Raw genomic sequence first — 24,061 nt, 5'->3', positions numbered from 1 at the left:
AGAGAATGGCCAGGGCCATGGTATGAGAAAGCCACTGGCCAAGGGCTACTGCACCTGGGAGGAACCCGACACTGTCCTGACTGGGCTGGCAGGGGCTGAAGGATATGAGGACCAGGACAGACTGGGCTCCTTCTCTTTGGGCCTCCAGGAGTCCATGGTCACAAGTTGGAGGCCAGCTGATGGACTTTATGGTAGACACCGAGGCTGAACACTTGGTGGTAACCTGACCTATAGGGCCACTATCCGAGTACTATGCAACTATTGTAGGAGCCACCAGAGTCTTAGAGAAAAGGCCTTTCTGTCAGTCAAGGAGGTGCGTGATAGGAGGACAAGAAGTTCAGCATGACTTCCTATACCTCCCAAATTGCCCAGTTCCCTTGCTAGGAAGAGATCTCCTGCAAAAACTGCAAGCACAGATTACGTTTGGGCCACAAGGGAATGTAACTTTAAACCTAGCTCACCTGGACGCTATGGTATTAACCCTTACTGTCCCAGAGGCTGAGGAATGGAGGCTATATGCAAAAAAGACTCCAGAACCAGGTGTAAATGAAATGCATGGGTTGCTTACTAAAATTACTGGAGTTTGGGCTAAAAGCAACCCACTTGGACTGGCTGGTAAATCAGGCACCAGTTGTGGTAGAGTTAAAACCGGGAGCAACTCTGGTTCAGGTTCACCAGTACCCACTACTCCCCCGAGGCCATACAGGGTGTCCACAAGCACTTAAGAGCAGCTTCATAAGCATGGAATCATAGTCAAATGCGAGTCACCCCGGAACACCCCTCTCTTACCAGTGCAGAAGCCATCTGGAGAATATAGGCCACTGCAGGACTTGCATGCTGTAAACCAGGCCACAGTGACCATGCCCCCAGTGGTGCCAAACCCATATACTTTAGTGAGACATATTCCAGCAAGTGCTGCCTAGTTTACAGTCCTAGATTTAAAAGATACATTTTTCTGTCTCCAGCTGACACTGATTAGTCAGACTATTTTTGCTTTTCAATGAGGTGAATCGCAGTACACTTAGACAAGACTCCCATAGGGATTTTAAAACCTCTCCTACAATCTTTGAAGAGGCACTGGCCTCAGATCTTGAAGCCTGCATGCCACCAAATAGTGACTGTGTCTTGCTTCACTACATAGATGAGCTTCTTCTGGCAGCCCCAACACGAGAGGACTGCTTCCAAGGAACCCAAGACCTCCTGCACTGCTGTGGAAGGAAGGATATAAAATGTCAGGGAAAAAGGCTCAAATTTGCTTTGAAAGTGTCCAGTATTTAGGCTTCTATGTAAGCCAAGGGGAAAGATGGCTTGGTAGTGAACGAAAGCAGGCTGTTTGTACACTCCCCACTCCAACCATCTGGTGACAAATAAGAGAGTTCCTAGGGGCAGCAGGGTTCTGCCATATCTGGATCTCAAATTTCTTGCTCATGGCTAAGTCATTATATGAAGCCATGAAGTGGGGAGAGAAGGAACCCCTCCTCTGGGAGGCCAACCAGGAGAAGGCCTTTAAAGAAATCAAAGAAGCCTTAACTGAGGCCCTGAGCAGGGGGCTATCAGTATATGTTGGTGTTCATTTCCGCCTTTTCAGGATGGGTCCAGTCTTTCCCCATCAGAACACAGAAAGCACAAGAAGTGACTAATGTGTTGTTAAAAGACATTCTTCCTAGATTTGGACTACTCCTGACTCTGGAGTCAGACAACGGACCAGCATTTGTAGCTGAAATAGTTCAAGACTTTACCCGACTATTAAAAATAAAACAGAAGCTACACACAGCCTACTGGCTGCAGAGCTCAGGAAAAGTGGAGTGCATGAACCAGACACTCAAGCAGCTGCTGAACAAATTTTGTCTGGAGACTCTTCTGAGATGGGATCAGGTCTTGCCCATGGTCCTCCTCCAAGTCAGGTGTACCCCCACAAAACAAACTGGGTATTCACCCTATGAGGTCTTGTTTGGCCAGCCACCCCCAATTATAAGTCAGGTTACAGGTGATCTCCATGAGCTAGGAGAATTAACTTTAAGGATGCAAATGCAGGCTTTAGGGATGGCCATGCAGAAAGTGCATGGCTAGGTGTGGGAAAGAATCCTATAAGTCTGACAGACCCAGTACACGTTTTTAAACCTGGGGACTTTGTTTGGGTTAAGAAATGGAATCCAACCACTCTGGGACCCATATGGGATGGGCCCCATACTGTAATCTTGTCCACTCCCACTGCTGTTAAAGTTGCAGGAATCGTGCCTTAGATCCCACCATGATTGACTGAAACTGGCATCCCAGGACCAGTGGACCAGCCAGCAGGACCCAGACCATCTGACCCAGCTGATCCTGCAACAAGACCAAGTTGCCACTGAGAACAACAACAGCCCTGCTCTGGTCACTCTGGAAGCTGACCAGTCTACACATGGTAGAAACCTGAGGAAATAGCAAGCCCTGCTCTAGTCACCCCAGAAGCTGACTAGTCTACACACGGCTGAAGCTTGAGAAGTCATCATCAGATGAATAAATGTGGCTGGAAATCTTAAGCCAAATAATCTTTCTCATATTATTAATTGTACTTTGGTTGTTCTATCACTTTAGCCAACCCCCTCGCCTGGGAAAACATCTCTTCTGCCCATGCTGGGTGTAAGAATGTTACTCTTTGCCTTACTTTTGATGGTCCCCACATCCATGCTAGAAGAAGAAGGGCCCGTAGAAGGACGCCCTCACTGCATGCATACTACATGGACAGGAAACACAGTAGTTAAGACTTTATTGTATTATAGAAATCTTAGTGAACAAAACTACCACCACTCAACTAATGGCTCCAACTAAGTATAAACCTTTGCCAAAGAGAGATCTGCCTTGTCATGAAGAACTAAATAATAGTGATGCTTTCTATTCAATTCCATTTATAGGAAACATCAAAGGGGGGACATGAGGCAGGAAATTAGACAAAAATAAAATAAGAGAAAAATAAGCTTTCTATATTAGGCTGACATCCCAGAGGCAGTAACAGGCAAAGCCCAGACCCAGGCAAAGTCTCAATAACATTCTCAGAGAAGGCAGGGCTCAAAGGAATGTGCTCTGGAGACTCTCCCAGCACTCCCTCAACAAAAGGATAAGAAAAAGTGATATTCCCCCTCGAATCCCACCCCACTCTGTGTGATTGTACCTTGCTCCACAAGCTTTATGGGTTTATAGATTCCTGTTTTCTCTAACTAGTAACTTCAAGTATTCTGTTTTACCTAAGCACCGTAGGGAAGGTTAGTCTAATAACCTAACCTATGCCTTAGCAGGCCTGGGCTGCAGCTGTCTGGGTGCCAGAGCAAAGGTTATGAGATAAGCCCGTGCAAGGCTCTTTTGAGCAAGCCTAGATAACAGCCATCTGGACCGCATAGCAAGAGTTGCATGTAATCCTGGGTTATGAACTTGTCACAGTTTGATTAGCTGCCTTTGTTCTGCCTCTGTGTCCTGGCTTTTGCACCACTACGCTTTGCATCACTGTAAGCTTGTTTCAAGCTAGCCCACCCACTTTCAAAGGTGTGTATATAAGCCAAGCTCCATCTTTGTTTGGGGCCCAGTTTTTGGATGTTAAACCCCTGGGTCTGAGTGTACTCAATAAATCCTCCTGTCTCACTCTGTGGTCTCTCCAGCCTCCTGATTCCCACAGCACAGGTTCTGACCTTGGCTGTCCAACTTCTCTATCAATTCCATGAACAGCCTCCCACCCCAAAGTCTTCCAATCAGTGCTGCTTAAGTTACCCAGAGCTGGTTTCTGTTGCTGATAACCTAAAACCTTGACTGAAAGATGGTAGGGAAGTGGTTGGAAATAGGTCACTGGCTAGAGGATTCTTGGCAGGGGCCACCCCAGGGCCCTTCTCATCCATCAACACAGCATGCTCCAGATGGTTGCCTCCCTGCCCAGGGTCCAGCTCCTCTGTGGTTCCTTAGAGCTCTCAAGAGGGGGCTGCTCAGGACCAGAACCAGAGACAAAGCTACCCTCTCCTCTCACACAGGAGCTCACTGGGACCCAGACTGCCCCCATGCTTGCCTGCTGAGGTAGGGATAATCATGATTAAAGCAAAGCAGGGCAGAGGTTGGGAGTTCAGGTTGTCCAGTGGGCATGCTTGAATTCTGAATCCTAGTGCTGTCCCTTTCAGCTGAATGTACTTAGGCCTCTGATTCCTCTTCTGTGAAATATAACAGCACCAACCTGACAGATCGTGCTGAGGATCAATGAGCTGTTGTCTGTACAGTGCATATTTTGGTCTGTGCCTAGCTCTTTGAAGGGTAGGTGGGGTTGGTTCTATTCAAGTATGATATGACACGCAGACACAAAAGTGACCATCAGGAAGGGGAACATTTGTTACATATACAGATCCCTAGAAGCAGGAGGCACCGCCCACCACCAGAGCCACATAAGGAAGTGCGAGTTGCTCAGGAGCTAGAGAGAAGGGGAAACGTGGGCAAGAGACTCTGTCATGACTTCCACAGGAAGGAATGAGCAAGGCAGGGTTGGCAGATTTACGATTGATTCTTTTGAGTAATTTCAGAGGACTCTGGGACAATGTCCTTCATTGTCTGCTACCCAGCTCATGGGTGACTGAGCCAGGGGGATAGGGGCCTGCAGTACAAAGACCTGATAAAGGAGGTTGGTGGGGCTAAGAGCAAGGGTTTGGTTAGTTTACATATGAAAGTCATGTTCTAGGACAGGCAAATCGTTTGCTATCTGTAGGAATTAGCTAACCCTGGGAGGGGCAGTCCCTCCAGGGTCAGCAAGGATGCAAAGCATCAAAATACAGAAAATAAAAAGATATGGCCGATGGCCAATATACTGAGAAATGCATTTTTCTGCCACGGGCCATGTGCCTGCCATATGACCACAGACTTTGTCTTGTGCCTTCCTGACAACAGCTCTGTGAAGCTGTCAACAGAAAGACTGATTTCTGTAGAAAAGTTAAAAGCTCATCTAAGAATCTCCAAGCAAGGGGGCAAGGATAAGGATCATCCTTTTTCACACATGGAGAAACTGAGGGTTGGGGAGATCAAGCAATTTACCCAGAGTTACAAACCCAGTAAGGGGCAGAGCCAGGATTTGAAGTTGTCTGACCCCCAATCCTGTGTTCCTGCACTCTGTGCTGTATCAGCATAGGCCCTTGCTTGAGTCCTCTGGCCTGCACCAGGACCTGGAGGGCCTTGTTTTTGTCAACACAGAAGGTTGCCTTTGTGTTCAGTTTCCCTGTTTCCCATCAGACCTTACTATTTAAGTGGCTCTTATATTTTTATCTGAACTGGTTTCCACCCAGCTGACCACACCTCCACCCCAGTTCAGGCCCCTCAGGGGGAGATGTAGCAATTCTTAGTCCCCAAAGGTCAACACCAGCAGATCTGTGAGACCAGAGAGGCTGTTAGAGCTGAAAGCCATTTTCCTCAAGTGTCTAAGCTCTCCTTTGTACATCTGGAAGCCAGGTAGGGGCTGTGGTCTTGGACAGAAGAACAGCAAAGTCAAGCAGCCTTGGGGATGTGCAGGAGAGAAGAGGAGTGGCCAAGTGTATGCACATGCATGCATGTATGTGCGTGTGTGTGTGTATGCACAATGTGTTGAGTGGTGAAGGGTGGGCAGCCAAGGCCTTGTGGAATGAATGCTTTAAAGTGTCTAGAGAAGATCCTGGAGCAAGATGACCAAATAGGACCAGCTCCAGCCTCCAGCTCCCAGCGCAAGTGACACAGAGGACGGGTGATTTCTGCATTTTCAACTGAGGTACCGGGTTCATCTCACTGGGGAGTGCCAGACGATCAGTGCTGGTCAGCTGGTGCAACGCGACCAGAGAGAGCTGAAGCAGGGCAAGCCATCGCCTCACCTGGGAAGTGCAAGGGGGAAGGGAATCCCTTTTCCTAGCCAAGGGAAACTGAGACACACAACACCTGGAAAATCGGGTAACTCCCACCCTAATACTGCGCTTTACCAAGGGTCTTAGCAAATGGCACACCAGAAGATTATATCCCACACCTGGATGGGAGGGTCCCACGCCCACGGAGCCTCCCTCATTGCTAGCACAGCAGTCTGAGATCTAACTGCAAGGCAGCAGCCAGGCTGCGGGAGGGGCGCCCGCCATTGCTGAGGCTTAAGTAGGTAAACAAAGCCACTGGGAAGCTCGAACTGGGTGGAGCCCACCGCAGCTCAAGGGGGCCTGCCTGTCTCTGTAGACTCCATCTCTGGGGACAGGGCATAGCTAAACAAAAAGCAGCAGAAACCTCAGAAGAGGTAAATGACCCTGTTTGACAGCTTTGAAGAGAGCAGTGGATCTCCCAGCATGGAGTTTGAGATCTGAGAACGGACAGACTGCCTGCTCAAGTGGGTCCCTGACCCCTGAGTAGCCTAACTGGGAGACATCCCCCACTAGGTACAGACCGACACCTCACACCTCACACGGCAGAGTACACCCCTGAGACGAAGCTTTCAGAGCAAGAATCAGACAGCAACACTCGCAGTTCAAGAAATATTTTATCTTCTGCAGCCTCTGCTGCTGATACCCAGGCAAACAGGGTCTGGAGTGGACCTCAAGCAATCTCCAACAGACCTACAGCTAGGGTCCTGACTGTTAGAAGGAAACTAACAAACAGAAAGGACACCCACACCAAAACCCCATTAGTTCGTCACCATCATCAAAGACCAAAGGCAGATAAAACCACAAAGATGGGAAAAAAGCAGGGCAGAAAAGCTGGAAATTCAAAAAGTAAGAGCGTATCTCCCCCTACAAAGGAACGCAGCTCAACGCCAGCAACGGATCAAAGCTGGATGGAGAATGACTTTGATGAGTTGAGAGAAGAAGGCTTCAGTCAATCAAACTTCTCAGAGCTAAAGGAGGAACTATGTAACCAGCGCAAATAAACTAAAAACCTTGAAAAAAGAATGGAAAAATGGATAACTAGAATAATTAATGCAGAGAAGGCCATAAACGAACTGACAGAGATAAAAACCATGACACAAGAAACACGTGACAAATGCACAAGTTTCAGTAACCGACTCAATCAACTGAAAGAAAGAATATCAATGATTGAAGATCAAATGAATGAAACGAAGCGAGAAGAGAAGTTTAGAGAAAAAAGAGGAAAAAGAAATGAACAAAGCCTCCAAGAAATATGGGATTATGTGAAAAGACCAAATCTACGTCTGATTGGTGTGCCTGAAAGTGAGAGGGAAAATGGAACCAAGTTGGAAAACACTCTTCAGGATATCATTCAGGAGAACTTCCCCAACCTAGTAAGGCAAGTCAACATTCAAATTCAGGAAATACAGAGAACACCACAAAGATACCCCTCAAGAACAGCAACTCCAAGACACATAATTGTCAGATTCAACAAAGTTGAAATGAAGGAAAAAATGTTAAGGGCAGCCAGAGAGGAAGGTTGGGTTACCCACAAAGGGAAGCCCATCAGACTAACAGCAGATCTCTCGGCAGAAACTCTCCAAGCCAGAAGAGAGTGGGGGTCAATATTCAACATTCTTAAAGAAAAGAATTTTCAACCCAGAATTTCATATCCAGCCAAACTAAGTTTCATCAGTGAAGGAGAAATAAAATCCTTTACAGACAAGCAAATGCTTAGAGATTTTGTTACCACCAGGCCTGCCCTACAAGAGACCCTGAAAGAAGCACTAAACATGGAAAGGAACAACAGGTACCAACCATTGCAAAAACATGCCAAAATGTAAAGATCATTGATGCTAGGAAAAAACTGCATCAACTAACGAGCAAAATAACCAGCTAATATCACAATGACAGGATCAAGTTCACACATAACAATATTAACCTTAAATGTAAATGGACTAAATGGTCCAGTGAAAAGACACAGACTGGCAAATTGGATAAAGAGTCAAGACCCATCAGTTTGCTGTATTCAGGAGACCCATCTCACGTGCAGAGAACACACATAGGCTCAAAATAAAGGGATGGAGAAAAATCTACCAAGCAAATGGAGAACAAAAAAAAAGCAGGGGTTGCAATCCTAGTCTCTGATAAAACAGACTTTAAACCATCAAAGATCAAAAGAGACAAAGAAGGCCATTACATAATGGTAAAGGGATCAATTCATCAGGAAGAGCTAACTATCCTAAATATATATGCACCCAATACAGGAGCACCCAGATTCATAAAGCAAGTCCTTAGAGACTTACAAAGAGACTTAGATTCCCACACATAATAATGGGAGACTTCAACACTCCACTGTCAACATTAGACACATCAACAAGACAGAAAGTTAACAAGGATATCCAGGAATTGAACTCAACTCTGCACCAAGTGGACCTAATAGACATCTACAGAACTCTCCACCCCAAATCAACAGAATATACATTCTTCTCAGCACCACATCGCACTTATTCAAAAATTGACCACAGAGTTGGAAGCACTCCTCAGCAAATGTACAAGAACAGAAATTATAACAAACTGTCTCTCAGACCACAGTGCAATCAAACTAGAACTCAGGACTAAGAAACTCAATCAAAACTGCTCAACTACATGGAAACTGAACAACCTGCTCCTGAATGACTACTGGGTACATAATGAAATGAAGGCAGAAATAAAGATGTTCTTTGAAACCAATGAGAACAAAGATACAACATATCAGAATCTCTGGGACACATTTAAAGCAGTGTGGAGAAGGAAATTTATAGCACTAAATACCCACAAAAGAAAGCTGGAAAGATCTAAAATTGACACCCTAACATCACAATTAAAAGAACTAGAGAAGCAAGAGCAAACACATTCAAAAGCTAGCAGAAGGCAAGAAATAACTAAGATCAGAGCAGAACTGAAGGAGATAGAGACACAAAAAAACCCTCCAAAAAATCAATGAATCCAGGAGCTGGTTTTTTGAAAAGACCAACAAAATTGATAGACCACTAGCAAGACTAACAAAGAAGAAAAGAGAGAAGAATCAAATAGATGCAATAAAAAATGATAAAGGGGATATCACCACTGACCCCACAGAAATACAAACTACCATCAGAGAATACTATAAACACCTCTATGCAAATAAACTAGAAAACCTAGAAGAAATGCATAATTTCCTGGACACTTACACTCTCCCAAGACTAAACCACGAAGAAGTTGAATCCCTGAATAGACCTATAGCAGGCTCTGAAATTGAGGCAATAATTAATAGCCTACCAACCAGAAAAAGTCCAGGACCAGATGGATTCACAGCCAAATTCTACCAGAGGTACAAGGAGGAGTTGGCACCATTCCTTCTGAAACTATTCCAATCAATAGAAAAAGAGGGAATCCTCCCTAACTCATTTTATGAGGCCAACATCATCCTGATATCAAAACCTGGTAGAGACACAGCAAAAAAAGGGAATTTTAGACCAACATCCCTGATGAACATCGATGCAAAAATCCTCAATAAAATACTGGCAAACCGAATCCAGCAGCATGTCAAAAAGCTTATCCACCATGATCAAGTGGCCTTCATCCCTGGGATGCAAGGCTGGTTCAACATACGCAAATCAATAAACATAATACAGCATATAAACAGAACCAAAGACAAAAACCACACGATTATCTCAATAGATGCAGAAAAGGCCTTTCACAAAATTCAACAGCCCTTCATACTAAAAACTCTCAATAAATTCGGTATTGATGGAACGTATCTCAAATAATAAGAGCTATTTAAGACAAACCCACAGCCAATATCATACTGAATAGGCAAAAACTGGAAGCATTCCCTTTGAAAAGTGGCACAAGACAGGGATGCCCTCTCTCACCACTCCTATTCAACCTAGTGTTGGAAGTTCTGGCTAGGGCAATCAGGCAAGAGAAAGAAATAAAGGGTATTCAGTTAGGAAAAGAAAAAGTCAAATTGTCCCTGTTTGCAGATGACATGATTGTATATTTAGAAAACCCCATCCTCTCAGCCCAAAATCTCCTTAAGCTGATAAGCAACTTCAGCAAAGTCTCAGGATACAAAATTAATGTGCAAAAATCACAAGCATTCTTATACACCAGTAACAGACAAACAGAGTGCCAAATCATGAATGAACTTCCATTCACAATTGCTTCAAAGAGAATAAAATACCTAGGAATCCAACTTCAAGGGATGTAAAGGACCTCTTCAAGGAGAACTACAAACCACTGCTCAGTGAAATAAAAGAGGACACAAACAAATGGAAGAACATACCATGCTCATGGACAGGAAGAATCAATATCGTGAAAATGGCCATACTGCCCAAGGTAATTGATAGATTCAATGCCATCCCCATCAAGCTACCAATGACTTTCTTCACAGAATTGGAAAAAACTGCTTTAAAGTTCATATGGAACCAAAAAAGAGCCCGCATTGCCAAGACAATCCTAAGTCAAAAGAACAAAGCTGGAGGCATCACACTACCTGACTTCAAACTATACTACAAGGCTACAGTAACCAAAACAGCATGGTGATACCAAAACAGAGATATAGACCAATGGAACAGAACAGAGCCCTCAGAAATAATACCACGCATCTACAGCCACTGATTTTTGACAAACCTGACAAAAACAAGAAATGGGGAAAGGATTCCCTATTTAATAAATGGTCCTGGGAAAATTGGCTAGCCATAAGCAGAAAGCTGAACTGGATCCTTTCCTTACTCCATATACGAAAATTAATTCAAGATGGATTAGAGACTTATATGTTACACCTAATACTATAAAAACCCTAGAAGAAAACCTAGGTAATACCATTCAAGACATAGGCATGGGTAAGGACTTCACGTCTAAAACACCAAAAGCAACGGCAACAAAAGCCAAAATTGACAAATGGGATCTAATTAAAAGGGTAGAGGGATGGCATTGGGAGTTATAACTGACATAAATGACAAGTTGATGGGTGCTGACGAGTTGATGGGTGCAGCACACCAACAAGGCACATGTATACATATGTAACAAACCTGCACGTTGTGCACATGTACCCTAGAACTTAAAGTATAATAAAAAAAAAAAGAAAAAAAAAACTATAAATAAATAAATAAAAAGAGGGGAAAAAAATAAAGTGTCTAGAACACACTTCTAGGTCCTTCCCCCACTGTGTCCATCTGAAGGTCTGTTTTGTACATTCTACAGGGCCCCATACATAAGCATCATTGTTCAACAGCAAACTTACCTAATAACGGGCTGTATATAACATTACTTTCTGGAGTTCCTCTTATTTTGATAGGAACTTGCTTCCTTGGCTAAAACAGAAATGGTGGCTTCTCTCTGTTCTCTCTGTGTATGAGTCTTATCTTCTCACAACATCAGGTAGCCCGTTATTCACCTGAGATAAGGATGAGGCACTTGGGCTCAGGCAAAACCACTGCTTATACTTTATCTGTTGAGCAACAGATGGGGCCCTTGAAGACAAGCAGGAAGTAGAAGGACTCCCCCCTTTTTTTTTGAGACAGAGTTTTGCTCTTGTTGCCCAGGCTGGAGTGCAATGATGCAACCTCAGCTCACTGCAACCTCTGCCTCCTAGTTCAAGTGATTCTCTTGCCTCAGCCTCCCAAGTAGCTGGGATTACAGGCATGCACCACCACACCCGGCTAATTTTGTATTTTTAGTAGAGATGGGGTTTCTCCATGTTTATCAGGCTGGTCTGGAACTCCCGACCTTAGGTGATCCACCTGCCTCAGCCTCCCAAAGTGCTGGGATTACAGGCGTGACCACCACCCCTGTCCAGGACTCCCTTTTTCTTGTTTGTTTGCTTTTTGAGATGGAGTCTCACTCTTGTCCCCCAGGTTGGAGTGCAATGGTGTGATCTCGGCTCACTGCAACCTCTGCCTCCCGTGTTCAGGTGATTCTCCTGCCTCAGCCTCCTGAGTAGCTGGGATTACAGGTGCCTGCCACCATGCCCGGCTAATTTTTGTATTTTTAGTAGAAACAGGGTTTCACCATGTTGGCCAGGCTGGTCTCGAACTCCTGAACTCAAGTGATCTGCCTGCCTCAGCCTCCCAAAGTGCTGAGATTATAGGCATGAGCCACCATGCCCAACCCAGGACTCCCTTTTGTCCTCTTGAGGCTGAGCTATCCTGGACAGAGGGTGACAAACCCACCCCAATTTGCCCATAACCTCCTCGTTTCAGCACTAAAAGTCCAAGTCCTAGGAAACCGCTGGTCCCAGGCAAGCCAAGGGAGTCAGTTCCCCTACTTGGACATCAGTGGTCCCTGTCTCACACTTTCATGGAAAGAGACCACCAAACAGGCTTTGTGTGAGCAACAAGGCTGTTTATTTCACCTGGGTGCAGGCAGGCTGAGTCCGAAAAGAGAATCAGCAACGGGTGGTGGGATTATCATTTGTTCTTATAGGTTTTGAGATAGGCAGTTAGGAGTTAGGAGCAATGTTTTGTGGACAGGGGATGGATCTCACAAAGTACATTCTCAAGGGTGGGGAGAATTACACAGAACCTTCTTAAGGGTTGGGGAGATTACAAAGAACCTTCTTAAGGGTGGGGGAGATTAAAAAGTACATTGATCAGTTGGGGAGGGGCAGAAACGAATCACAATGGTGGAATGTCATCAGTTAAGGCTATTTTCACTTCCTTTGTGGCTCTTCAGTTGCTTCAGGCCATCTGGATGTATACATGCAGGTCACAGGAGATATGATGGCTTGTCTTGGGCTCAGAGACCTGACATTCCTGTCTTCTTATATTTAATTAAAAAAGCAAAACAAAATGGTGGTGAAGTGCTGAGGCGGTGAAAATTTTGGGGGATAGTATAGAGAGATAATGGGTGATGTTTCTCGGGGCTGCTTCAAGTGGGATTAGGGGTGGCATGGGAACCTAGAGTGGGAGAGATTCAACTGAAGAAAGATTTTGGGGTAAGGGGTGATATTGTGGGGTTGTTAGAAGGAGTACTTGTCGTATAGAATTATTGGTGATGGCCTGGATGCAGTTTTGTATGAATTGAGAAACTAAAAGGAAGACACAAGGTCCAAATAAGAGAAGGAGAAAAACAGGTATTAAAGGACTAAGAATTGGGAGGACCCAGGACATCCAATTAGAGAGTGCCCAAGGGGGTTCAGCATAATTATTTGCTTGGTTGGTGAGTTTTTGGACTCTATCCTTGAGTTTTTTTATGTTGTCATATACCAGGCCAGACTGATTTAGGTAAAAACAACACTCTTCATTTAAAAATATACAGAGTCCTCCTTTTTCAGCAGTGAGTAAATCCAGACCTCAGCAATTTTGGAGGAAAGAGAAATGCAAAGTCAGCAATTGTTTGTTAAACAAGGATTAGAAATGGCTAGGAGAGTGAGTGAGATTGACAGTGTGGTGAAGCTAGCTGGGGAGAGGTAGAGGGTCGCATAAGAATGGGAATGAGAATAAGAGTGAGTATAAAAGTAAAGAGGAGGATTTCATCAGGGTGAAAGTATTGGAGTGTGTCCTGTTAGCAAAGATCATCTACCCACTCCAAGAGGGAGTCAAGAGTGGAGGATTGGGGATAGATATTCGTGATGGAAAGGAAATGAGAGGTTTTAAGAGGCAGGCTTGTAACCTACATAGAAGAGGTTATAAACAATAGAATAGAATGGGCCTGTGAGCCTGGAAGGAGATATTTTCCTTGGTCCAAGGACCATTTGCCTTGTGTGGGAAGAGATTAATAGGTGGAAGTTTCAGTGCGGGAGTAGGTGGGAGTGACCAGATGAGAACGAGAAAAGTTGACCGTGAGGGACAGAAGTTGGAACTCTAAGCTGCTTCTTTGGCTACCTTATCAGCATAAGTGTTGCCCTGAGCGATGGGATCTGATGCCTTTTGGTGGCCCTTGCAGTGTATGACTCCATCTTCCTTTGGAAGTAAAGCAGCCTTGAGAAGAGTTTTTATTAAAGAGGCATTAATGATGCAAGATCCTTGTGTAGTGAGGAAACCTATTTCAGTCCATATAACAGCATGGTGGTGCAGGATACAGAAGGCATATTTAGAGTCAGTATAAATATTGACAGATAATTCATTTGCAAGAGTGAGGGCTCAAGTTAAGGCAATGAGTTCACTTTGCTGAGAGGTCGTGGAGAGGGGCAGGGCGGTAGCCTCAATGATAGATGTAGAAGATACTATAGCATAGCCTGCCTTTGCTGGTGTGTGGCAATTAGGCCTGGTGGAACTGCCATCAATTAACCAGGTATGAGCAGGGTGAGGAACAGGAAAGAAGGAAATATGGAGAAATGGAGTAAATGCCAAGTGTATCAGAGAGATGCAGTCGTGGGGGTCAGGTGTGGTATCAGGAATAATGTGGGAGGCCGGATTGAAGTCTGGGCCAGGAACAATGGTAACTGTGGGAGACTCAACAAAGAGTGATACTGCTGAAGGAGCTGGGGGGCAGAAAGTATAGGCATCAAGTGTGAGGAGGAAAATAGATTTTGAAAGTTATGAGAACTGTAGAGAGTAAGTGGAGCATAGCTTGTGATTTTGAGGGCCTTTAAAAGTATTACAGCAGCAGTAGCTGCCACACATAGACATAAGAGCTAGGCTAAAACAGTAAGGTCAAGTTGTTTGGACAGAAAGGTTACAGGGCGCGGTCCTGGCTCTTGTGTAAGAATTCCGACCGCACAGCCCTGCACTTCAGCTGTGTGTAATGAAAAAGGTTGGGATGAGTTAGGGAGAGTTCATGTGGGAGCAGCTTTTAGGGCTGTTTTTTTAAGGAATGGAAAGGGGAGTGGAGAAAGGATTTAGGATTTATGGGGTCAGCTAGGTTTATCTAGAACAGAGTAACAGGTTGTGGAGGGAGGTATTGAGGATAGGAGAGTATATGGGTTTGGCACAACGGGGTGGATAGGCAAGACAATCTGGTTGATAAGGCACAGATTCTGAACTAACCTGTAAAACTTGTCTGGTTTTTGGACAGGTGAAATGGGGGAATTGTAAGGAGAGTTTATAGGCTTTAAAAGGCCACACTGTAACAAGCGAGTGGTAACAGGCTTTAATCCTTTTAAAGCGTGCCATGGGATGGGATATTGGCATTAAGCAGGGTAAGGGAGATTAGGTTTTAATGGGATGCTAAGGGGTGCATCATCTGTCGCCAAGGAGGGAGTAGAGGTGTCCTATACTTGTGGATTAAAATGGGGAGATACAAAGAGAGGATGTGAAGGAGGCTTTGAACTGGGAGAAAAGGTGGCAATGAGGTGTGGCTGTATCCCAGGAATAGTCAGGGAAGCAGATAATTTGGTTAAAATATCTCGACCTAACAAGGGAGCTGGGAAGGTGGGGATAACTAAAAAGGAGTGCATAAAAGAATGTTGTCCAAGTTGGCACCAGAGTTGGAGAGTTTTAAGAGGTTTAGAAGCCTGGCCGTCAATACCCACAACAGTTATGGAGGCAAGGGAAACACGCCCTTGAAAAGAAGATAATGTGGAGTGGGTAGCCTTCATATTGATTAAGAAGGGGGCAGACTTACCCTCCACTGTAAGAGTTACCCAAAGCATCTATGATGGTCCAGGAGGCTTCAGAGGCAATCGGGCAGCGTCAGTCTTCAGCCACTAAGCTGAGAAGATCTGGGAAGGAGTCAGTCAGAGCCTTGGGCCGGTTGGACAGTCCAATTTCCAGTGGGGTCCTGCACAGATGGGACACAGCTTAGGAGGAATCCCAGGCTGCGAGCATTCCTTGGCCCAGTGGCCAGATTTCTAGCACTTAAAGCAAGATCCTGGGGGAGGAGGTCCTGAAGGAACACCTGACCGCTGTGGCTTAGGTGTTCTGAAGTTTTTGTGTGCTGGAGATATGTCTGGGGTTTCTCTCACAGCAGAGGCAAGTAATTGCAACTCTTCTCTATTATTGCACACCTTGAAGGCGAAGTTAATTAAGTCCTGTTGTGGGGTTTGACGTCCAGAATCTAATTTTTGGAGCTTTTTTTAATGTTGGGAGTGAGTTGGGTAATAAAATGCATATTGAGAATAAGACAGCCTTTTGGCCCCTCTGGGTCCAGAGTGGTAAAGAGTCTAAGGTTTGTTGCCAAACGGGCCATGGACTAGGCTGGGTTTTCATATTTGATGAAAAAGAGCCTAAACACTAACTGATTTGGGAGAGGTCGGATAAAGAAAAAGGAGGATTAACCTTAGCTATGCCTTCAGCTCCAGCCATCTTTCTAAGAGGAAATTCTTGGGCAGGTGGGGGAGAGCTAGTAACAGAACGAAACTGTAAACCAGACCAGGTAGGGGGAGGGGAGGTAATAGAAGGGTTACAGGGTGGGGGAGCAGAGGGACCTGGCTCAGCCTGGCAAGGAGCAGCTCTAGGGAGAAAGGGAGAGGTCAGATGAGTCTGTAGAAAAGAAGGATTTAAAGGACTCAGAGCTTGGGGTGGAGACTGAAGGAACAGACCAGAAAGAAGACGAGTAGCACTGGGAGCAGAGACTAGGGAGGGACCAATGTGTAAAAGAATGCCTGGACGTCACGCATCTCAGACCATTTGCCCATTTTTCGACAAAAATTATCTAGATCTTGTAGGATAGACAAATCGAAAGTGCCATTCTGTGGTCACTTGGAACTACTGTCGAGTTTGTATTGGGGCCAAGCGGTATTGCAGAAGAAAATGAGGCATTTAAGTTTTAGGTCAGGTGTGAGTTGAAGAGGTTTTAAGTTCTTGAGAACACAGGCTAAGGGAGAAGGGGGAATGGAGGGTGGAAGGTTGCCCATAGTGAAGGAAGTAAGTTTAAAGAGAAAGGTAGAGACACGGAGAAGGAGGGTGGTGAGCAGCCCTGGGCTGCAATGTGGGTGAGCAACCAAAGCAGGCATCCCCACAATTGACTTGCCACCAAGGGAATGTGGGTCAATGACCAAGGCCAGCATCCCCATGGTGATCAGACAACAATGGAGTGTGGGTGAATAATCAGGCAGGCGTCCCCACAGTGATTAAACACCAAGGGAAGGCTGCCGTGACCGGCGCTGGAGTTTTGGGTCCATGGATAAAATGTGTCTCTTTTGTCCCTACTAGAGAGGAAAAAGAACTGGAATTGGAAGGACAGGGAGATTGAAGGTTAGCGAGAGAGGAAGATTGAAGGGTAGGAAGAAAGGCTGGAGAAGAGAGTGAAAAGACCGCTTACCCGATTTGAAATTGGTGAGATGTTGCTTGGGCTGGTTGGTCTGAGGACCCAAGTGTTTTGTTTAATTTAATTTAGGAGAGCTAAATAATTAAACAAGAGGCCAAAGTACATAAGAAAGTGGCTGTCTTTCATTGCAAATACGCACACACTCTCGGGCGAGGTTCTCTGGTCCTCAGGTGTGGGGGGCCAGGGAAGTCGCGCCGGTGCTCTCGGGTGATGTTCTCCGGTCCAAGAATGCGGGGGCCGAGGAAGTCACCCCGGCTCCTGCCAGCGGCAGACTTTTATGCATTGGTACTGGAAGGGGGAGGGCAGTGGGTGGGATAGGGGCGTGATGGGGGCGTCTCTGTAGGCGTGGCTGGGTAAGTTTCGTTCTCTTCGGATTGACGTCACCTGGCGCATGCTCAGTTCTCCTGCATTTTCCCAGGCACGGGAAAGTTGGTGATGAAGAACCCGGAAGCAATCGGGACTGTGCCATCTTGTTCACCTTCCTCCATTTTGTCCCTTCTCCCTCACCCAAACACCAAGGTCGTAGGTGGATCTCTTCATGGAGTGAGGGCGAGGACAGGAGACTGGTCTCCCAAAAGAGTCCCTCTGACCTGGGTCTTCGGCATCAAATTTCTCACGAGCGTCTGTGTGAAGAGAGTCCACCAAACAGGCTTTGTGTGAGCAACAAGGCTGTTTATTTCACCCGGGTGTAGGCGGGCTGAGTCCGAAAAGAGAGTCAGCAAAGGGTGGTGGGATTATCATTAGTTCTTATAGGTTTGAGGATAAGCGGTGGAGTAGGAGCAATGTTTTGCAGACGGGGTGGATCTCACAAAGTACATTCTCAAGGGTGGGGAGAATTACAAAGAACCTTCTTAAGGGTGGGGAGATTACAAACTACATTGATCATCAGTTAGGGTGGGGCAGAAACAAATCACAATGGTAGAATGTCATTAGTTAAGGCTATTTTCACTTCCTTTGTGGATCTTCAGTTGCTTCAGGCCACCTGGATGCATATGTGCAGGTCACAGGGGATATGATGGCTTAGCTTGGGCTCAGAGGCCTGACAATCCCTGCTCTTCAAACACTTTCCCGGAGCTTGGAAGTGAAGTGGCAGGGAGCAGAGCTCTCCTGTGTGACCTGCCAGGGACCTCACTGAGGTATTGCACATGTGTGTCACTTGCAGCTTCCTGAGAAGCAGCTCTTAATGCCAGCAGCAGGCTGTGTTTTCCAGTAGTTTGGGTTAGATCCCCCCTAGCTGGAGATATTCAGAGGGTCCCCAAGGGACCAGAAAATCATGCTTATGGAATGACATGAGGTCAGAAAAGAAATCAAATTCATTTGAAGGGTGGGATTTTGTTGGTCGGCATCAAGACATGTGACAGAATGTTCCAGGAGGTGAGTGGCATGCATGTTTTTAACAAAAGAAGACAAGAATAGACTCCCGCCCCGAGAAGGCTGCATGTTCAGGCAGTGATCCCTGCCCAAGACTGCCAAATGAAACTTACCAGAGGATGCAGGGCGCTGCTGGAGGAATCTGGAACACCAGAAAGACTGAGGGAGAAAAGTTAAAAGCTCAGCTAAGAGTCTGCAAGCAGGGGGCAAGGATAAGGAACGTGGGTCTGAAAAGATTCAGAAGCAAGTTAAATATGCTCAGCCTGGCTTAAGCTGAATGACAGAGAAGCAGGAGGAGAGAACCTAGAGAAGGTGCGGCCCTGAGTCCTGGGAGAGGAAGCCTCTACAGTGGGAAGAAACCACCTCCTTCCTGAGAACTAAAACACCCATCTGACCCATGTCTTGCACTGAAGCAGAGCTTGATGGTTGACAAAAGCCTCCATGAGCATGCGATCATTTGGTTTGATCTTCAAGCTGCCCCTTGATGTGGAAGGCAATGGTTACCCCATTTTATAGGTGACAGCAAGAGAAGCACTCCCATAGCAAGGTGATGAGACCCTGTGAGAAACAAATGTGGATGACTAAGCTGGGGCAGTCTCTCATCTAAGCACTCTCTGGAACCTTGGCCACCTCATCTCAGTCCCCTTTACATGATGCTGTGACAGTGGTTTGTCCAAGCCACCCACATTTTCCATTCTTATTTGCAAAACCTTCAAAAATCAACCCACCATGCCCCTTATCCCTAAAGCAGAAACATCATCATTGAATGTACGTATGTGTGTGTTGTATGTATGTACAATATGTATGTATTGCTACTCTTCAGGGGAGAATTTGGGAACAGTGTGAACAAATTTGGCAAGAGGCTCATGTCAGCCTGAAAACCCTCAGGGGTCACGAAGCCTAGCAGAAGATGCACTTTGACATTCACGTCAACAGATTTATGCAGACTGATTGGAGACCAGCTACGAGGCAGACTCCGGAGAGACACAAAAATCAGTAAGACACACGTCATAGGTGTAGGAAGCTTCCTACCCAGTAGGGAGGCAAACACAAAAAGGGCCAAGAGTCCTCACAGCAGCCAGTCGACACTTCCTGGCTGTCTACTAGCTCCAGACACTGTGGCAGCATGTGTCACCCATTTAGCTCTCACCACAACCTAATGAGATGGGTACTTCAATCAAATGCGTCCATGCCCATGAAGCACTGGGCTTGGGTAGCAGTAAGCAGTTAACACATGCGAACTCTCATTACACATAACTACTATCCTGGTGTTACAGAAATGAGGCCTAAAGAGGTTACATGATAGGTCCAGGATCCCACGCTCTATACTGTTTGATTCCAAAGTACCTTAACTTTGACCACTGATACCAGTGGTTTTTAGTTTTTTGGTTTTTTTTTTTTTTTTTTGAGACGGAGTCTCGCTCTGTCACCCAGGCTGGATTGCAGTGGCCGGATCTCGGCTCACTGCAAGCTCCGCCTCCCGGGTTCACGCCATTCTCCTGCCTCAGCCTCCCGAGTAGCTGGGACTACAGGTGCCCGCCACCACGCCCGGCTAGTTTTTTGTATCTTTTGGTAGAGACGGGGTTTCATCGTGTTAGCCAGGATGGTCTCGATCTCCTGACCTCGTGATCCGCCCGTCTCGGCCTCCCAAAGTGCTGGGATTACAGGCTTGAGCCACCGCGCCCGGCCCCAGTGGTTTTTAAACTTGTGTGCTAGTTAGAAATACAGCTAGCACTGTATTTTTCGGCTCTCTGTTGGAGATTTTTTTTTTAGCAAGTCTAAGGTAAGGAAGTTATTATGACAGGAAGGAGGCACACCTAGTGTTTAAGAGCATGAACTTTGGAGTCAGACACTTGGGTTTGAGATCTAACTTTGCTTGTTACTAGCCTTGTGACCTTGCTTAATCTCACCAGGATGCAGTTCCTTGATCTGTAAATGGGGTAATAATGTTAACCATTATGTTAATACACATTAAAGGCAGTTTAATAAAATATTTGAGAGCATAAACTCCAAAGTCAGATGGCCCAAGTTAAATTATGGCTCCAATACTTACCACTCTTGACACTAAGAGTGCAAGTTGCTTTACCTCTTTGTGCCTCAGTTTCCTCATTTATAAAACTAGAGTGATACTAACTCCTCCCCCAAAGGGCTGTTTGATTTTAAAGTGTTCATGCTTGTAAAGTCTAAAATAGGGCTTGAAGAGTGGGAAGGTCTCAGTCAGGGTTAGCTGCTGCTATTATTAATATTGTCACCACCATCATCATCACGGCAAAAGAAAAAACAGCTTTAACCAGGGCAATGGTGGGAGGTCTAGATACAATGGAATACACATGTAAAATCCAACAGATAAGTGCTTAGGAGCAGCATGAATGAGAAAAGGAAAGCGTGATGCTCTTCGTCCAAAGAGTGGGAAGGGTTGTGGGTGGGCTTGGGGCTAGTCCTGGATGTGCCACTAGCTTGCAGGGTGACCATGAGCAAGGTCCTCCCCTCCCTTGGCCTCAGTTTTATGATCTGTAAAATGGGGGCCTGCATTAGTTTAGCTCGTAGATTGCCTCTGACTGTAACACACTAAGATTCTGACAGATTTCACGCAGATGTTTTCCATTTTTTTCTTATTTGCTGGTGGGTTAGGGCATCCTCTTGTGTTTCTAAGTTGTCACATTTTAGGCTTTTTTGAAGGACATGTTGATTTTCAACACCACACTGTCACAGTTCCTATGGATCCTGGGCAAGGGAGGGTGTTTCTGTAACTGAAAGTGAAGCCCAAAGTCCACTGGTTGGCACCTCCTTCACCTCCTGTCTTAGTGACACTGACCAGAAAGTCCATCTGCCCTCCTCTGACATAGTAATGTCAGCTGTTCATGGAGATGAGCTCTCCATGTCTTCATGTCTCTGACATAGACTCAGCACTCTATTACCGGGAGCTCTCCAAATTTTTCTTTTGAGACAGGATCTTGCTCTGTTACCCAGGCTGGTCTTGAACTCCTGGGCTAAAGTGATCCTCTCACCTCAGCCTCTCAAAGTGCTGGGATTACAGGCGTGAGCCACCGGGCCCAGCCAAGTTCTCCAAATTAAATTCCATGTAACATAGATAAGTAATACAAATGTGATAATTTGGAGTTTACATATGCAATATTAAACTCAACAGAACCAGAGCAATTGCTTAGAACTTGGACCTACAGATTTTGGAGGGGGAAATAGTATTCTATGTCAAGCGCATACAAGGGAAGGCAAAGCCTGATTCAGCGAGTAAAAATCCAGTGAGCTACTTTCAGACAGTTTATTACTCACATAGGCAACTCTGAAATAAAGAGTAGGCAAATATGCCACTCCCCCAAAGATCCTTGTCCTACACTCCAGAAAAGATGACACCGAAACAAAATGGGCCAGATGACTGGACCATGAGTTGTGGTGCTGCGGGACAATCAAAGATGGAGAGACCGAACAGAGTTCAGGAGAGTCCTTTATTAAAAGGTGATCACCTGGCTCAACTGGACTAGCATCCAGGAAAGTCTGAGTCCTGGACAAAGAAAGCAGCCACGTTTTAAGCAGTCAGTGGCCCGGAGCTACATGATGCAGGAAGCATACTTACAGAAGCGAGAACAAAGGCAGTTATTTGTTACTTCATGTCTTACATCCTTGGGAATACATGGCTCTGTAACATATACTTATCAATCTTATGACCTTGCAGCTGTGCTGGGAAGGTAAGCAAGAGATCGCTGAGCCTCAAGGAAGGTGAAACTAGTGAGAACTGATAAGGCTCGCTGAGCACAGAAAGAAAAACAGGCAGTTAGTATTCTTCTCTAACGTAGACTACTACAGTGGGTGGGGGGTTACACTACACTAAGCCCTGAGGGGAAAGTTAATTTTCTGGCTTTACATATTGTAAAATTCACGAATTCCTTCTTCAGTGGGATACACTCTCACCCAGGAGCCAGTTCTAGACTGGTCCTTTTAAAGCTATTTTGTTTGCTTTTAAGCAATGTGTACTGGATTTCTCTCTTCAGGCCTACTATCTGCCTGTCTCCACCCTAGGAAGGAGTGACCCAGGAGGCTGACCTGGATAAACAGCATCAGTGGGCTCCCTTGCTCTCTGGACAGGCAGCATCAATGGGCTTCCTTGCTCTCAGGCAGTTAACCAGTGGGCACAGGAGACCAAAGAGATGGAGAGTGAGGCCAGATGCTTACACCCCTGGCTTCCCTCTGGAAGAATCATAGCTGGCTAACTGCTCTTCTCTATCTAAGGAGGCAGCTCCTACTGGGTGGATCTATTAGTTGGTCCTCTCCACACAGTTCTGTCTCCAGGTTCTGGTAAAGGCTCCTTCTCCTCCCTCCACGTAGTTAAAGGAAGTAATGATATCTCTGCTGTTATTCACCATAAGAAACCACACTGTTCTTTGTGGTATCCCTGTCCATACCTTTGGAAAAAGTATCTTTATTAACTCTCTTTAAATCGCCTAATTTGGGAAAGTCATCTGTTTTCCTAAGTTTTACAGAAAGTGGCCCCAAAGAACAGATCCTCAGAATGTGATTCTAGAATTGGATTGCTCACATATTTGAGAAATGCAAGGATGTACACTCCTTGCCTGGGAGAAATGAGGAAGCAGTTAATCCATGACATATGGTGGCATCATAAGTACTCAGATTATTACTAGTAATGACACAGAGTAGATTAGAAGGTGCTGTTGTTACTCCATGCCATATCTTCTCAGCCACAGCTATGCGGGACAGTCCTAGGCACACTGACTGCTTCCCATCTCAAACACTCACCATTCTTCTGCCTCCGAGCTTTCTCCGGAACCATGAGAACATACATGCTCAGCCTGTAGGAATGCACAGCCTCATATTGCACAGGAGTTTCCCCTCCACAAATGGGATAATGCTGAGGCACACAATTCATGATTTCTCAGAGTTATTAAACCTCAGTTCACCACAGAGATAACAGCTCAAAAATACTCCTTCACTTCGGGTCTTACTCTCCAAACTCTCTTATCACTGCTTTCTTGGATTACCTACCTCCCTGCATCCACATCTTTGTCATAGACTCTGCCATCTGGGGCAAGCCAAATGATCATAGTTGGTGTCAGGAATGGCCCTAGAAAGGAGTCCTCTTGGGATGGGATTCTGGAACTGAATCTTTCAGTCAGACGGCCACAGCATCTCCTCGATGGTAACAAGCGGAGTGGTCACAACCCATGGTCTGCTGAAGCTTCATGATTATTGACTCTCCTATGGTTTGGATCAGATATAAGAGGCAGAGGAGGTACTGGGATGTGCAATATCTTTATACTTGAATGTAGGACCAGGACTAGGGTGAGACAAACAAGGTGCCAAGGTCACAACATTTGAGGAGGCACTCACTCTCAGGGTTGTGCAAGTGCAGATTTGGCACCTGTGAGTATTTCCTTAAAACTTGCATGCTAGGTGCTCATTTGCCTCACCCTAGTCCTGGCCCTGCATGGTGATGAATTGAGTCCTTGCTCAAGTCTATCTCACAGTGGTTCTAAAGGGTCCATAACATCCTCTTCTGGTGATTTCCCCAATATTGAGTATATAATTGACATGGATTTTCTTAGCAGCTCTTAGTCCTCACATTGTTTTCCTGACCTGGGGCATTAGAGTCATTATATAGGAAGGGCAAGTGAAAGCTCCTAAGTTAGCATCCT

General features: G+C 45.6%; 1 protein-coding gene across 1 annotated transcript in view; it reads right to left on the bottom strand.

The window, feature by feature from the left end:
- NOX5 (NADPH oxidase 5) overlaps positions 1-24,061 on the bottom strand; it is a 137,326-nt gene that overhangs the window by 68,928 nt on the left and 44,337 nt on the right. The window lies entirely within an intron of this gene.

Source organism: Theropithecus gelada, chromosome 7a, assembly GCF_003255815.1.
Source record: "Theropithecus gelada isolate Dixy chromosome 7a, Tgel_1.0, whole genome shotgun sequence".
In the NCBI taxonomy this organism is placed as follows: Eukaryota; Metazoa; Chordata; class Mammalia; order Primates; family Cercopithecidae; genus Theropithecus; species Theropithecus gelada.
The sequence above is the reverse complement of the archived record's forward strand: the minus strand, read 5'-3'. Positions and strand labels throughout refer to the sequence as shown.